Source organism: Heterodontus francisci, chromosome 25 (genome assembly GCF_036365525.1).
Source record: "Heterodontus francisci isolate sHetFra1 chromosome 25, sHetFra1.hap1, whole genome shotgun sequence".
Lineage (NCBI taxonomy): Eukaryota > Metazoa > Chordata > Chondrichthyes > Heterodontiformes > Heterodontidae > Heterodontus > Heterodontus francisci.
The window spans coordinates 24,050,590-24,066,479 of record NC_090395.1 but is presented as its reverse complement, the minus strand read 5'-3'; the positions used below and the strand labels follow the sequence as shown (position 1 = coordinate 24,066,479).

Here is a 15,890-nt window from a genome sequence, read left to right as displayed (position 1 = left end):
CTTCCTCCATTCTACTCAAGTATGCCTGACTGGCCACGCCACCACCTGTACAGGACCTCTTTCGGGCATTGTGTACCCTCTTTTCCTAATTAAACAAAAATACTTAATTTAAACGTATTAGTTGGCATATCACGCAGTCACCCAAAGGGGTTGATGTTGCATTTCCCAGCTGTGCCAGTGCTGAGCGCGACTTGAACCCTTGCGCATCACTGTTCATCTCAGACTTGCCCATCTTGCATACCAATGCAAGGCAGCAGCCAAACAATGATCATACAGGGCTTCCACATTGCAGCATGAGAACACATATACCCTCCCTTGACACATTAACAATTAGATGAATGAGGAATGCCCCTTATGCAGGGAGAGCGAAGCAGGTCATTGAGACGCTTGCGGCACTGGATCCATGTCCGCCTTAAAACGCCGTGGCTTCTGACCTCCGCCGTGACTTCCAGCCAGGCCTTCTTGGTCACTGGGAGGCTCGCCTTCTACCATCTGGATTGAAGAGGGCTAAAAAGGGGTCATGAAAAGTCATTGGCAAACAGGGTTAAGGATAATCCCAAGGCTTTTTATACGTACATAAAGAGCAAGAGGGTAACTAGGGAAAGGGTTGGCCCACTCAAGGACAGAGAAGGGAATCTATGTGTGGAGCCAGAGGAAATGGGCGAGGTACTAAATGAGTACTTTGCATCAGTATTCACCAAAGAGAAGGACTTGGTGGATGATGAGCCGAGAGAAGGGAGTGTAGATAGTCTCAGTCATCTCATTATCAAAAAGGAGGAGGTGTTGGGTGTCTTGCAGAGCATTAAGGTAGATAAGTCCCCAGGGCCTGATGGGATCTACCCCAGAATACTAAGGGAGGCTAGGGAAGAAATTGCTGGGGCCTTGACAGAAATCTTTGCATCCTCATTGGCTACAGGTGAGTTCCCAGAGGACTGGAGAATAGCCAATGTTGTTCCTTTGTTTAAGAAGGGTGGCAAGGATAATCCAGGAAATTATAGGCCGGTGAGCCTTACGTCTGTGGTAGGGAAATTATTAGAGAGGATTATTCGGGACAGGATTTACTCCCATTTGGAAACAAACAAACTTATTAGCGAGAGGCAGCATGGTTTTGTGAAGGGGAGGTCATGTCTTACTAATTTGATTGAGTTTTTTGAGGAAGTGACAAAGATGATTGATGAAGGAAGGGCAGTGGATGTTGTCTATATGGACTTCAGTAAAGCCTTTGACAAGGTCCCTCATGGCAGACTGGTACAAAAGGTGAAGTCACACGGGATCAGAGGGGAGCTGGCAAGATGGATACAGAACTGGCTCAGTCATAGAAGACAGAGGGTAGCAGTGGAAGGCTGCTTATCTGAATGGAGGGATGTGACTAGTGGTGTTCCGCAGGGATCTGTGCTGGGACCTTTGCTGTTTGTATTGTATATAAATGATTTGGAGGAAAATGTAGCTGGTCTGATTAGTAAGTTTGCGGACGACACAAAGGTTGGTGGAGTTGCGGATAATGATGAGGACTGTCAGAGGATACAGCAGGATATAGATCAGTTGGAGACTTGGGCGGAGAAATGGCAGATGGAGTTTAATCCGGAAAAATGTGAGGTAATGCATTTTGGAAGAACTAATGCAGGTGGGAAGTATACAGTAAATAGCAGAACCCTTAGGAGTATTGACAGGCAGAGAGATCTGGGCGTACAGGTCCACAGGTTACTGAGAGTGGCAACGCAGGTGGATAAGGTAGTCAAGAAGGCATACGGCATGCTTGCCTTCATCGGTCAGGGCATAGAATATAAAAATTGGGAAGTCATGTTGCAGCTGTACAGAACTTTAGTTTGGCCACACTTAGAATATTGTGTGCATTTTTGGTCGCCACACTACCAAAAGGACGTGGAGGCTTTGGAGAGGGTACAGAAGCGGTTTACCAGGATGTTGCCTGGTCTGGAGGGCATTAGCTATGAGGAGAGGTTGGATAAACTTGGATTGTTTTCACTGGAACGATGGAGGTGGAGGGGTGACATGATAGAGGTTTACAAAGTTATAAGCGGCATGGACAGAGTGGATAGTCAGAAGCTTTTTCCCAGGGTGGAATAGTCAGTTACTAGGGGACATAGGTTTATGGTGAGAGGGGCAAAGTTTAGAGGGGATGTGCGAGGCAAGTTCTTTTCACAGAGGGTGGTGAGTGCCTGGAACTTGCTGCCGGGGGAGGTGGGCAGATACGATAGCGACGTTTAAGAGGCATCTTGACAAATACATGAATAGGATGGGAATAGAGGGATACGGTCCCCGGAAGCGCAGAAGGTTTTAGTTTAGGCTGGCATCAAGATCGGCACAAACTTGGAGGGCCAAATGGCCTGTTCCTGTGCTGTACTGTTCTTTGTTCTTTGTTCCCGCCTCTCCTCCATCGCCTGAAGGAGTGAATCATCCAAATATCGGTGGGCTGAGCGAATGTTTCTCCCCTCCATCACTTCTTGTACTTCTGCTGTACTCTGCCAGTCCTTCTCTCTTTACAGGTGTAGAGCCTTTTAATACTCCAGACCTAATGCCACTGATGTCTTAATGTCAAGCCAGGTAAGAACTAACTGTTCAATTTCATTGCAGTAAACCTTTATCAAGGGCTAACATCAGCCTTTCCCGGATGTGGCCCTGCCCCCAATGCTGAATATCATCCCGCCCACGTGCACCCTTTCATTTCACTAATACGCCGCAGGGACGCTAATTGGCTTCCCGTGCGTAATGCCGGTGGCCAGGAGATGCAGAGCGGGATCGGGGCCCTCATCCGCTTCAGACACATCCGCCCCAGAGGCACAGAAAAGGGTAAAATTCCGGCCATACTGTGTGATCAGGATCTGGGATCATGCTCCTTTCGGAGGAAATTTCCCTGTAATGATCCAAGATTTGTTTTGATGAAGGGCTATTTTGGAGAGATCAGTGTGTGCATGCACTGTACAAGCTTCCTGTGTGTCGCTCTAACAGTCTCCAACTTAAAATGCTGTCTGTAATAGTAGACACAAACCTTCCAAAATTTTCATACCTGAAAACAATGTTTCCTGTTTTTCAACATCCATTTTCTATTTACCTCATTGCCATTGTAACTGGAGCAAGGTTTAGCCAAGTTTAGTAAGAAATATGGGGCAAAGACTGAGACAGAGGCAGCAGGCTGTTGAACAGAATGGAGTCTTCTTCATTCTGTTTGCTGTCACTTCCTTTTACAGCTCCCTCTGCTGGCTTATGTGTACGTAGTAGCCTCAAGTGAACAATATGTACAATGCAATTTCAGGGTCTCGATTTTTTCTTTCTTTTGCTGTAGTCCTTTTTCATTAATATTCAAGCTAATGTACACTATCTCAGATTGCACAAAAGCACACTTGCTCCTTTTCAACTTCACATTGAACCTTTTAACACTTCATCTAACACTTGAAGATGGTGCGAATGGTGAGGCTCTACACAATTCTGCCAAAATCTCCACCATCCAAGTGGGTTGGTAACCAAGAGCTGGCTGGTTCTGTTCACCGTGGTCCATTCTGCTGTTTGCTGCCAATATATGTGGACTTTGTAAATTGCCCGTAGTATAGGTAGGTGGTAGGAGAATTGAGGGAAGATGGGGATTTGGAAGGGAATATGGGATTAATGTAGGATTAGTATAAATGGGTGGTTGATGGTCGGCACAGACTCGATGGGCTGAAGGGCCTGTTTCAGTGCTGCATCTCTTTATGACTCTATGACTTAAAGTTGATAAATTCCCAGGAGCAGATGAGATACATCTGAGGATAATCAGGAAGGTAAGGGAGGAATGGCCATAATCTTTCAATCCTCCTTCGATAAAGAGATGGCGCCAGACGAGTGGACAATTGCAACTGTTACACTTTTGTTCCAAAAAGGGTGTAAGGATAAACGCAGCAAATATAGGCCAGTCATTTGAACCTAGCCACTAACAGAATGCTGCAGTGAAGTCAAAAAGACGTCCTGCCTATGATACAAATGAGTAACGCTATATATAAATTTCAATGCCAATGTGATGCTAGGTATATAGGCCGTATGTCCCAAAGACTGGCGGATTGTATCAAACAACATGTCCCTTCCGCTGTTCGTAACGGGCAAGGTACAGGCCATACCCAAGCAGACCCTGCTTGCAAAGCTCAAAACAAAGTGTCCAACATTAGATGTGATTCCACGATTGGACAACATTTGCTAAATAATCCTCACTGTGCTAAGAATTACGTTGACAATCAATTTAAGATTGTCAGTAGGGCTCTCAGTGTGGCACATTTGGGCGTACTAGAAGCTACATATACTGATACACAAGGCCCTGGTTTTGCAGACAGAAAGACCATGAACAAACATTGTGCCTGTTTCAGCTAAACAAGGTAAGTGACAGCCATTCGCTGGTTCATTTCTCAGGGCAATGCTTTGACCAATGAGAGTCAAGCTGCCTGGTTTAAATTTCAAACAAAGCTTGGCAGTTAACAATCAGTCACCATATACTGGTGCATTCTCCATGGCAATGCCTCTACCAATCAAGTTCACTTTCCAACCAATCAGCACTCTCTTCTCATACAGTATAAGTTATTGCTTTCCCTTACATTGGTATACTTTCAGATTGTCTTGATGAGTGCAAGACGACAAGCTTTGACATGTCTCTGTTTTCAGCGATACTGAAGTTCTGTACTACCAAATGACTATACGTTAATGACTTAGACTCAGGTGTATAGGGCGCAATTTCAAATTTGCAGATTACACAAAACTTGGAAGTATTGTGAACTGTGAGGAGAGTAGTGATAAATTTCAAAAGGACAGAGACAGGCTGGTGAAATGGGCAGACACATAGCAGATGAAATTTAATGCAAAGAAGTGTGAAGTGATGTATTTTGGTAGAAAGCACGAGGAGAGGCAATACGAACAAAATAATACAATCCTAAAGCGGGTGCAGGAACAGAGGGACCTGTATGTGTACAAATCATTGAAAGTGACAGGGCAGGTTGAGCAAGTGGTTAAAAAAGGCTTTTGGGATCAGGAGCTTTATAAATAGAGGCATAGAGCACAAAAGCAAGGAAGTTATAATGAAACTTTATAAAACTCTGGTTTGGCCTCTACTGGAGTATTGTGTCCAAATCGGGGCACCACACTTTAGGAAAGATGTGAAGGCTTTAGATAGGGTGCAGAAAAGATTTACAAGAATTTTTCTGGGATGAGGGACTTTAGTTACCTGGATAGATTGGAGAAGCTGGGGTTGTTCTCCTGAAAGGGAAGGTTGAGAGAAGATTGGATAGTAGTGATCAAAATCATGACGAGTCTGGACAGAGTGGATTTGGAAAAACTGGTCCCATTGCAGGAAGGGTCGAGAATCAGAAGAAACTGATTTAAACTAAAAGCAAAAAAAAAACAAACGCAACACGAGGAAAAACCTTTTTTACACAGCGAGTGGTTAGGATCAAGAATGTATTATTTGAGAGTGTGCTGGAGCCAGATTCAATCATGGCTTTGAAAGGGAAATTGTATAAGCACCTGAAGAGAAAAGTTTGCAGGGCAACGAGAAATGGTGGGGGAGTGGGACCAGTTGATTTGTTTTTGCAGAGAGCCAGCATGGATATGATGGGTCCAATGGCCTACCTCTGCAACCATTCTATGATTCCATGATTCCCTGATCCAACTCTACAACCATCTGAAATCTCTGTGCTCCTCCAATTATGGCCTCTTGGGCTTCCCCAATTTTAATAGCTTCATCATCGACAGCAGTCCCACCAGCAACCTAGGTCCTAAGGTCTGGAATTCTGTCACTAAATCTCTCTCACCTCATTTAAAATATTCCTTAAAGCCTACCACTTTGAATAATCTTTAGGTCACCTGTCCTAATGCTCCTTATGTGGCTTAATATCACATTTTGATTGATAACGCTCCTGTGAAGCACCTTGGGAGATTTCATCACATTTGCTCAAGCCAGTGAGCTGCAGACATTTGGGCATTCCCAGGATGCTCGCGAGCTAAGAGAATTTCAATCCTGGGTTGCAGCATTGCCGGTGTAGGTAAGCCCTAGGAGAAGTGAGGAAATGATCACAAGGGAGAGTGGTGATGGAATACAGAGGCAAGCGATTGGAAGGGAGGGAATAATTGGGAGGGATGGAAGGATGGAGGGGCAGGGGAGTGGTGACTGGGAACATTCTGCTGTAGTGCAGTAGACAGGTGCGGAGCATCCCTGATCCTCCCAGCTCCACATTCAGCTAAGTATAATGATTTAAATTATCTATGGTGCCGGCTGGCAGCAGCCACTGGTTAGGACTCATTCACCTCACATTGTCCTGGCCACAGCCCCTCAGCAATACTGTTGCATACAGGGCAGCTCAATTTTCCACAGCCGGCCTTAAGTTGTCTTTAGTCCCCCTATTTCCATGAACAAAGAGCCTAATACCTGTTTCATGTGTGGGACCTGGATGCCTTTTTGATACCTATAGCAATGTGGTAGGAGGTGGTCCACCATTGTGAAATGTGCACACATACACCACCCACTATATTGGACACTTAACCACCCGTTTAGTGACAAACCGATGAAGCGCCTTCAAATCTCGAGGCCACTGGTCTTTATAAAGGTTGTTATAATTTCTGCCGCCTGTTATGTGAGCACATCCCTTTCAATTTACACATAATGTAATGTCAGCAACACATTTCAGACAAATGAAGAGCAAAGAGACAAGGAAAGGGAAGATCACTCTCTGGTTTATTTGCACCAGGTGAATTCCGGCTCATTTATTTCTCACGTTAAATTTATTCAGCACAATTTTCAAATGTAAACCTCCCAGAATATCCAGGGACTGGTGACAGCATCATTATATCTTCCTATAGATGGCCACAACCCCATCAACATATTCTTCTGAAACCTTTGTCACCAGCCCTGTCGACCCTGCAAAGTCCTCCTTACTAAGGGGCTTGTGCCAAAGTTGGGAGAGCTGTCCCACAGACTAGTCAAGCAACAGCCTGACATAGTCATACTCACGGAATCATACCTTACAGACAATGTCCCAGACACTGCCATCACCATCCCCGGGTATGTCCTGTCCCACCGGCAGGACAGACCCACCAGAGGTGGTGGCACAGTGGTATACAATAGGGAGGGAGTTGCCCTGGGAGTCCTCAACATCGGCTCTGGACCCCATGAAGTCTCATGGCATCAGACCAAACATGGACAAGGAAACCTCCTGCTGATTACCACCTATCACCCTCCCTCAGCTGATGAGTCAGTACTGCTCCATTTTGAACACCACTTGGAGGAAGCTCTGAGGGTGGCAAGGGCACAGAATGTACTCTGGGTGGGGGACTTCAATGTCCATCACCAAGAGTGGCTCAGTAGCACCACTACTGACCGAGCTGGCCGAGTCCTAAAGGACATAGCTGCTAGACTGGGTATACGGCAGGTGGTGAGGGAACCAACAAGAGGGGAAAACATACTTGACCTCGTCCTCACCAATCTGCCCACAGCAGATGCATCTGTCCATGACAGTATTGGTAGGAGTGACCACCGCACAGTTGTTGTGGAGAAGAAGTCCCGCCTTCACATTGAGGATACCCTCCTTCGTTTTGATTGGCACTACCACCATGCTAAATGGGATAGATTTCAAACAGATCTAGCAATGCAAAACTGGGCATCCATGAGGCGCTGTGGGCCATCAGCAGCAGCAGAATTGTACTCGACCACAATCTATAACCTCATGGCCCGACATATGCCCCACTCTACCATTACCAAAAAGCCAGGAGACCAACCCTGGTTCAATGAAGAGTGCAGGAGGGCATGCCAGGAGCAGCACCAGGCATACCTCAAAATGAGGTGTCAACCTGGTGAAGCTACAACACAGGACTATCTGCGTGCAAAACTGAGTAAGCAGCATGCGATAGACAGAGCTAAGCGATCCCAAAACCAAGGGATCAGATCTAAACTCTGCAGTGCTGCCACATCCAGCCATGAATGGTGGTGGACAATTAAACAACTAACTGGAGGAGGTGGCTCCACAAATATCCCCATCCTCAATGATGGGGGAGCCCAGCATATCAGTGTGAATGATAAGGCTGAAGCCTTTGCAACAATCTTCAGCCAGAAGTGCAGAGTTGATGATCCATCTCGGCTTCCTCCTGAAGTCCCCAGCATTACAGACGCCAGACTTCAGCCAATTCGATTCACTCCGCGTGATTTCAAGAAATGACTGAAGGCACTGGCTACTGCAAAGGCTATGGGCCCTGACAATATTCCGGCAATAGTACTGAAGACCTGTGCTCCAGAACTTGCCGCGCCCCTGGCCAAGCTGTTACAGTACAGCTACAACACTGGCATCTACCCTGCAATGTGGAAAATTGCTCAGGTATGTCCTGTACACAAAAAGCAGAACAAGTCCAACCCGGCCAATTACCACCCCATATGCCTACTCTCAATCATCAGAAAAGTGATGGAAGGTGTCATCAGAAGTGCTATCAAGTGGCACTTGCTTAGCAATAACCTGTTCAGTGACGCTCAGCTTGGGTTCCACCAGGGCCACTCAGCTCCTGACCTCATTACAGCTTTGGTTCAAACATGGACAAAAGAGCTGAACTCAAGAGGTGAGGTGAGAGTGACTGCCCTTGACATCAAGGCAGCATTTGACTGAGTATGGCATCAAGGAGCCCTGGCAAAACTGAGGTCAATGGGAATCAGGGGGAAACCCTCCGCTGGCTGGAGTCATACCTAGCGCATAGGAAGATGTGGTTGTTGGAGGTCAAACATCTGAGCTCCAGGACATCACTGCAGGAGTCCCTCAGGGTAGTGTCCTAGGCCCAACCATCTTCAGCTGCTTCATCAATGACCTTCCTTCAATCATAAGGTCAGAAGTGGGGATGTTCACTGATGATTGCACAATGTTCAGCACCATTCGTGACTCCTCAGATACTGAAGCAGTACGTGTAGAAATGCAGCAAGACCTGGACAATATCCAGGCTTGGGCTGATAAATGGCAAGTAACATTCGCGTCACACAAGTGCCAGGCAATGACCATCTCCAACAAGAGAGAATCTAACCATCTCCCTTTGACATTCAATGGCATTATGATCGCTGAATCCCCCACTATCAACATCCTAGGGGATACCATTGACCAGAAACTGAACTGGAGTAGCCATATAAATACTGTAGCTACAAGAGCAGGTCAGAGGCTGGGAATCCTGCGACGAGTACCTCACCTCCTGACTCCCCAAAGCCTGTCCACCATCTACAAGGCACAAGTCAGGAGTGTGATGGAATACTCTCCACTTGCCTGGATGGGTGCAGCTCCAACAACACTCAAGAAGTTCAACAACATCCAGGACAAAGCAGCCCACTTGATTGGCACCCCATCTACAAACATTCACTCCCTCCACCACCACCGCACAGTGGCAGCAGTGTGTACCATCTACAAGATGCACTACAGCAAGGCACCAAGGCTCCTTAGATAGTACCTTCCAAACCCGCAACCTCGACCAACTAGAAGGACAAGGGCACCACCACCTGCAAGTTCCCTTCCAGTCACACACCCTCCTGACTTGGAACTATGTCGCCGTTCCTTCACTGTCGCTGGGTCAAAATCCTGGAACTCCCTTCCGAACAGCACTGTGGGTTTACCTACCCCACCTGGACTGCAGCGGTTCAAGAAGGCAGCTCACCACCACCTTCTCAAGGGCATTTTGGGATGTGCAATAAATGCTGGCCTGGCCAGTGACACCCACATCCCATGAATGAATGAAAAAAAGCATCTCCTTCTGCCACTTCTCCACATATCGCTCCACAACCTTCTCCCACAGCCCTTTGTTCACCGACTCTTGGATTAAAGTAAGCAGTTTACTTCTGTGATCACTCTCCTCAGCTCTCATTGTTAAACCGTTAAAGCCACCTGCAAAAGACATGTGAACCAGCCAGACAACTCCATGTGAAACATGCATTGGTAAGGCAGCCATTTCCCGACAACAGAGTTATACTGCACAACCTGTGCTGACCTTAGTCAGGCCATCACGGGTCCTTGTGGCAGCACTGGAAGTAGGTGCCATCAGCACACATGACGCATACAGCCGTCCAACCACAATCACAGGGCAACTGGCCAATTTGATTTCATGAGGAGTGAGGCACATCGTATTGGAGGACGGGGGAGTGTAACAAGATGCCAATTGTGCCGTCAACTGACAGGAATGTCGATGCTGGCACCATATTTAGGAACATAGGAATATAGGAAGATAGGAACAGGAGTAGGCCATTCAGCCCCCCGAGCCTGTCCTGCCATTCAATGAGATCATAGCTGATCTGCGGCCTAACTCCATATACCTGCCTTTGGCCCATATCCCTTAATATCTTTGCTTAACAAAAATTATCTGTCTCAGATTTAAAATTAACAACTGTTCAAGCTTCAACTGCTGTTTGTGGGAGAGAGTTCCAAACCTCAACCACCCTTCACGTGAAGAAGTGCTTCCTAACATCTCTCCTGAACGGTCTAGCCCTAATTTTTACACAATGCACCCTAGTTTTAGAATCTCAAACCTGTGGAAATAGTTTATCTTTACCGAGCCTGTCTTTTCCTGTTAATATCTTGAAGACATCAATCAGATCACCCCTTAACCTTCTAAATTCTAGCGAAAACATGCCTAATTTGTGTAATCTCTCCTCGTAACTTAACCCCTTTAGTCCAGGTATCTGTAAACCTACGTTGCACTCCCTCCAAAGCCAATATATCCTTCCTAAGGTGTGGTGCCCAGAACTGCTAACAGTATTCCAAGTGGGGTCGAACCAGGGTTTTGTACAGCTGCAGCATAACCTCTGTGTCTTTATACTCCAATCCTCTAGATATAAAGGCTAGCATTCCATTAGCCTTTTTGATTATTTTCTGCACTTGCTCGTGGCTTTTTAAAGATCTATGCACCTGAACCCTCAAGTCTCTTTGGACATCCACTGTACTTAGAACATAGAACATAGAACATTACAGCGCAGTACAGGCCCTTCGGCCCTCGATGTTGCGCCGACCTGTGAAACCATCTGACCTACACTATTCCATTTTCATCCATATGTCTATCCAATGACCACTTAAATGCCCTTAAAGTTGGCGAGTCTACTACTGTTGCAGGCAGGGCGTTCCACGCCCCTACTACTCTCTGAGTAAAGAAACTACCTCTGACATCTGTCCTATATCTATCACCCCTTAACTTAAAGCTATGTCCCCTCGTGTTTGCCATCACCATCCGAGGAAAAAGACTCTCACTATCCACCCTATCTAACCCTCTGACTATCTTATATGTCTCTATTAAGTCACCTCTCCTCCTCCTTCTCTCTAACGAAAACAACCTCAAGTCCCTCAGCCTTTCCTCGTAAGACCTTCCCTCCATACCAGGCAACATCCTAGTAAATCTCCTCTGCACCCTTTCCAAAGCTTCCACATCCTTCCTATAATGCGGTGACCAGAACTGCACGCAATACTCAAGGTGCGGCCGCACCAGAGTTTTGTACAGCTGCAGCATGAGCTCGTGGCTCCAAAACTCGATCCCCCTACTAATAAAAGCTAACACACCATATGCCTTCTTAACAGCCCTATTAACCTGGGTGGCAACTTTCAGGGATTTATGTACCTGGACACCAAGATCTCTCTGCTCATCTACACTACCAAGAATCTTCCCATTAGCCCAGTACTCTGCATTCCTGTTACTCCTTCCAAAGTGAATCACCTCACACTTTTCCGCATTAAACTCCATTTGCCATCTCTCAGCCCAGCTCTGCAGCCTATCTATGTCCCTCTGTACCCTACAACATCCTTTGGCACTATCCACAACTCCACCGACCTTCGTGTCATCCGCAAATTTACTAACCCACCTTTCTACACCCTCATCCAGGTCATTTATAAAAATGACAAACAGCAGTGGCCCCAAAACAGATCCTTGCGGTACACCATTAGTAACTAAACTCCAGGATGAACATTTAGAAAAGTACCCTGCTCTATCCTTTTTTGGTCCAAAATTGATAACCTCACACCTGCCCACATTGAAATCCATCTGCCACAGTTTTGCCCACTCATCTAGTCTGTCAATATCTCTTTGTAATTTTATGCTATCATCTAGACTGTCTACAATGCCGCCTAACTTTGTATCATCAGCAAATTTGGATATATGACTTACTATGCCATCATCCAAGTCGTTAATGAATAATGTGAATAATTGAGGCCCCAACACAGATCCCTGTGGGACACCACTAGTTACATCCTGCCAATCGGAGTACTTACCCATTATCCCCACTCTCTGTCGCCTATCACTCAACCAACTTTATAACCATGTCAATAATTTGCCCTCAACTCCATAGGCTTCTACCTTAATTAACAGTCTCTTATGTGGGACTTTATCAAATGCATTCTGGAAGTCCATATAAATAACATCCATAGACACTCCCTTGTCCACTACCTTAGTCACCTCTTCAAAAGATTCAATGAGATTTGTCAGGCATGACCTTCCTGTCATGAATCCATGCTGGCTGTTCCTGGGCAGCACAGTGGTGCAGTGGTTAGCACCGCAGCCTCACAGCTCCAGGGACCCGGGCTTAATTCTGGGTACTGCCTGTGCGGAGTTTGCAAGTTCTCCCTGTAACTGCGTGGGTTTTCGCTGGGTGCTCTGGTTTCCTCCCACCGCCAAAGACTTGCAGGTTGATAGGTAAATTGGCCATTATAAATTTCCCCTAGTATAGGTAGGTGGTAGGGGAATATAGGGACAGGTGGGGATGTGATAGGAATGTGAGATTGGAGTGGGATTAGTATAAATGGGTGGTTGATGGGCGGCACAGACTCGGTGGGCCGAAGGGCCTGTTTCAGTGCTGTATCTCTTAATAAATTAACTGAAACTTTTCTAGGTGTTCAGTCACCCTATCCTTGATTATAGACTCCAGCAACTTGCTCATCACAGATGTCAGGCTAACTGGTCTGTAATTTCCTTGGTTCTCCCTTTCACCCTTCTTCAAAAGTGGAGTGACATGTGCAACTTTCCAATCCAGAGGGACCACTCCTGGATCTAGGGAACTCTGAATGACTATAGTTAGGGCATCTACAATGTGCTCCCCTACTTCCTTTAACACCCTCGGATGGAAACCGTCAGGTCCTGGGGATTTCTCACTCTTTAGTTCCATTAATTTCCTTGTTACTGATGATTTACTTACGTTAATTGTATTAAGTCCCTGTCCCCTATCGGCTATTAATTTTTTCGGGACTTCCAGCCAGTTATCCTCCTTTTCAATTGTAAATACTGAGGCAAAGTAATTATTCAATATGTCTGCCATTTCCCCATTATCAATGACAATATCTCCAGTTTCAGCTTTTAGTGGGCCTACATTGCTCTTGACCACCTGCTTTCCCTTTATGTAACTATAACATTTTTCTTATTGATTTTGATGTCCCTTGCAAGTTTCCTTTCATAATCTCTTTTAGTAGCTCTTATAAGCTGCTTTGTGACCCTTTGCTGCTCTTTGTATCGATCCCATTTGGCCGGATCTGTGCTGTGTTTTGCATTTTTGTAATATAATTAAGTGCTATCCCTAATCTCTTTAATTTTCCATGGCTGTTTTTTCTGTGAAGTGGAGCTTTTTCCTCTCAGGGGTATACACTCGCTCTGTATTTCGTTAAATGTTTCTTTAAATATTCTCCACTGTTCTTCAGTCGTTTGACCCATTAACAGATCTACCCAGTTTACCATGGACAGTCTCTGTCTCATCTCGGTAAAGTCAGCCTTACCCAAGTCTAACATTCTAGTAGCTGATTCGTGCTTTTTAAAGCACCCCCAGCCCTGCTTGTACTGCTGCTTCACTTAGTGAGTTTTCTGCTGCATTGCTTTTCTATCCTTGTGCTGGTGTGCTGCTGACCGCCTGTGATTCAACTCCCTCTGGCGACCCTGTGCTCTTGTTACCCAGACCAAGGCCTTGAAGGCCCGGAGCTGACCGGGAAATGACAGGGACCATGTCTGGCAGAAGACACTGGCTTGTCCCACGGGTTTAGTGGTGCCTCCCTGCGAATCTTCCTCCAGGCTGTAAGGAAAATGCAAGCGGTCCTCTTCCCATGGAACAGCAGGAACAGACCCTCCTGTCTGACCAAGCAAGCTTCGAGGAGATCACAGATGAGGTTAGCAGCCAGGGGATCACCCACCAAACATAGGAACATAGGAGCAGGAGTAGGCCATTCAGCCCATCGAGCCTGCTCCGCCATTCAATTAGATCATGGCTGATCATCTACCTCAACGCTACTTTCCCCGCTATCCCCATATCCCTTGATGTCATTTGTATCCAGATAGCTATCGATTTCTGTCTTGAATATGCTCAATGACTGAGCTTCCACAGCCCTCTGGGGTAGAAAATTCCACAGATTCGCCACTCTCTGAGTAAAGAAATTCCTCCTCATCTCAGTCTTAAATGGCCTTCCCCTTATTCTGAGACTGTGTCCCCTGTTCTAGACTCACCAGCCAGAGAAAACATCCTATCTACATCCTGCCTGTCATGACCTGTATGGATTTTAGAAGTTTCAATGAAATTACCTCTCATTCTTCGAAACTCTAGAGAATACAGGCTAATTTCTGCAATCTCTCCTCATAAGACACCATTCCAGGGATTAGTCTGGTGCATCTCTTTTGCATTCCCTCTATGGCAAGTATATCCTTCCTTGGATGAGGAGACCAAAACTGTACACAATACTCCAGGTGCAGTCTCACCAAGGATTCATACATTTACAGCAAGATTCCTGCACTCAAATCCCCTTCCAATGGAGGCTGTTATGACCAGGTGCAAAAGGTGTCTAGGGGTCCCTCTCAGCCTTCACCTGGTCTTACTGTAACAGGGTTTAATTTTAAACACATTGTGTTTTGAGCTCCCCCTTGGTGAATCCTTGATCACAGCTTTCTAATTATAAGGCAAAGAAATGAGCACAAACAGGCTTTCTTAGGTTTACACAATGTGCCCACGCTAGCATGCATAGGCACATGCAGATAGGGACAGAAAAGTGCAGAAGAAAAGATAAAGTGGAAAGATTTGAGGCAATATCTGAAGAGTTTGTTACGATTCTTCGAGTTCAGTGTAGAGTCCTTTTGTAGGTTGATCTTGCTTTTCGTTGGGGCCCAGTATTCTTCTCAAACCTTGTTCACTGTTGGAGACTTTTCTCTCCTGGGGTTCATGTGTCTTCAATGGATTTGGAAGCTGGTGAGAAAGAGATGAAAGATGAGAGAGAGATGTTCTTAGTCCAGGAGCAAAACTGCCTTCTATCTTCAAACACTGCTTCTCCAATTTTAAACACTCAGTTCAAACTCTGCAACAGCCAGTTAGTTATGTAACTAAACTGGTCTGACCACATCTTTTTTGTGTATTGGGAGCAGGGGATAGCTCCTTTGTTCCAACACTGTCTGCTAATATGCAAATGTCTTTCTAGTCAATGGTCTAGTGTTTATTTTTTTAAAAGCAATTTCTTTCTTTACTCCAGTAACAGTTTAAAATCAATGGTAATCAATGTGGTAAAATTAATATGCCTCATTCTTGGCAGGTGGGGCCTGCATGACACCTCCACACCCAGGGGAATGAAATGCGATTTGAAAAGAAGGCACATTTCATTAAAAGGGATGAGAGAAATATATATAATACAGAAAACCATGCATTTCTCTCATTCACTTCCATTCATTCATAAACCTTAAAACTTATTAAAATTGTCTTTTCTGTGTGCCTGTACTGCTTTAATTTCCCCTTTTTGACATCCCAGTTATCGTCTGGTTCTTTGGGGAAATTTTTCTTCAGTTTGCCCATTGCCAGGACTGCCTAGGGTCTTTGTTCCTGTTGAGGTCATTTTCTTTCAGGAGAGTTAGCAGTGGGTGGGTCTATCCTGAACTCTCTTTCAGTGCTTTGCTGAGTCATGCAAAGGCTTTTG

General features: G+C 45.7%; 1 pseudogene; it reads right to left on the bottom strand.

Moving 5' to 3' along the window:
* Window positions 1–375: 375 nt before the first annotated feature.
* LOC137384012 (methyltransferase-like protein 27) overlaps window positions 376–15,890 on the bottom strand; it is a 58,746-nt pseudogene continuing 43,231 nt past the window's right edge.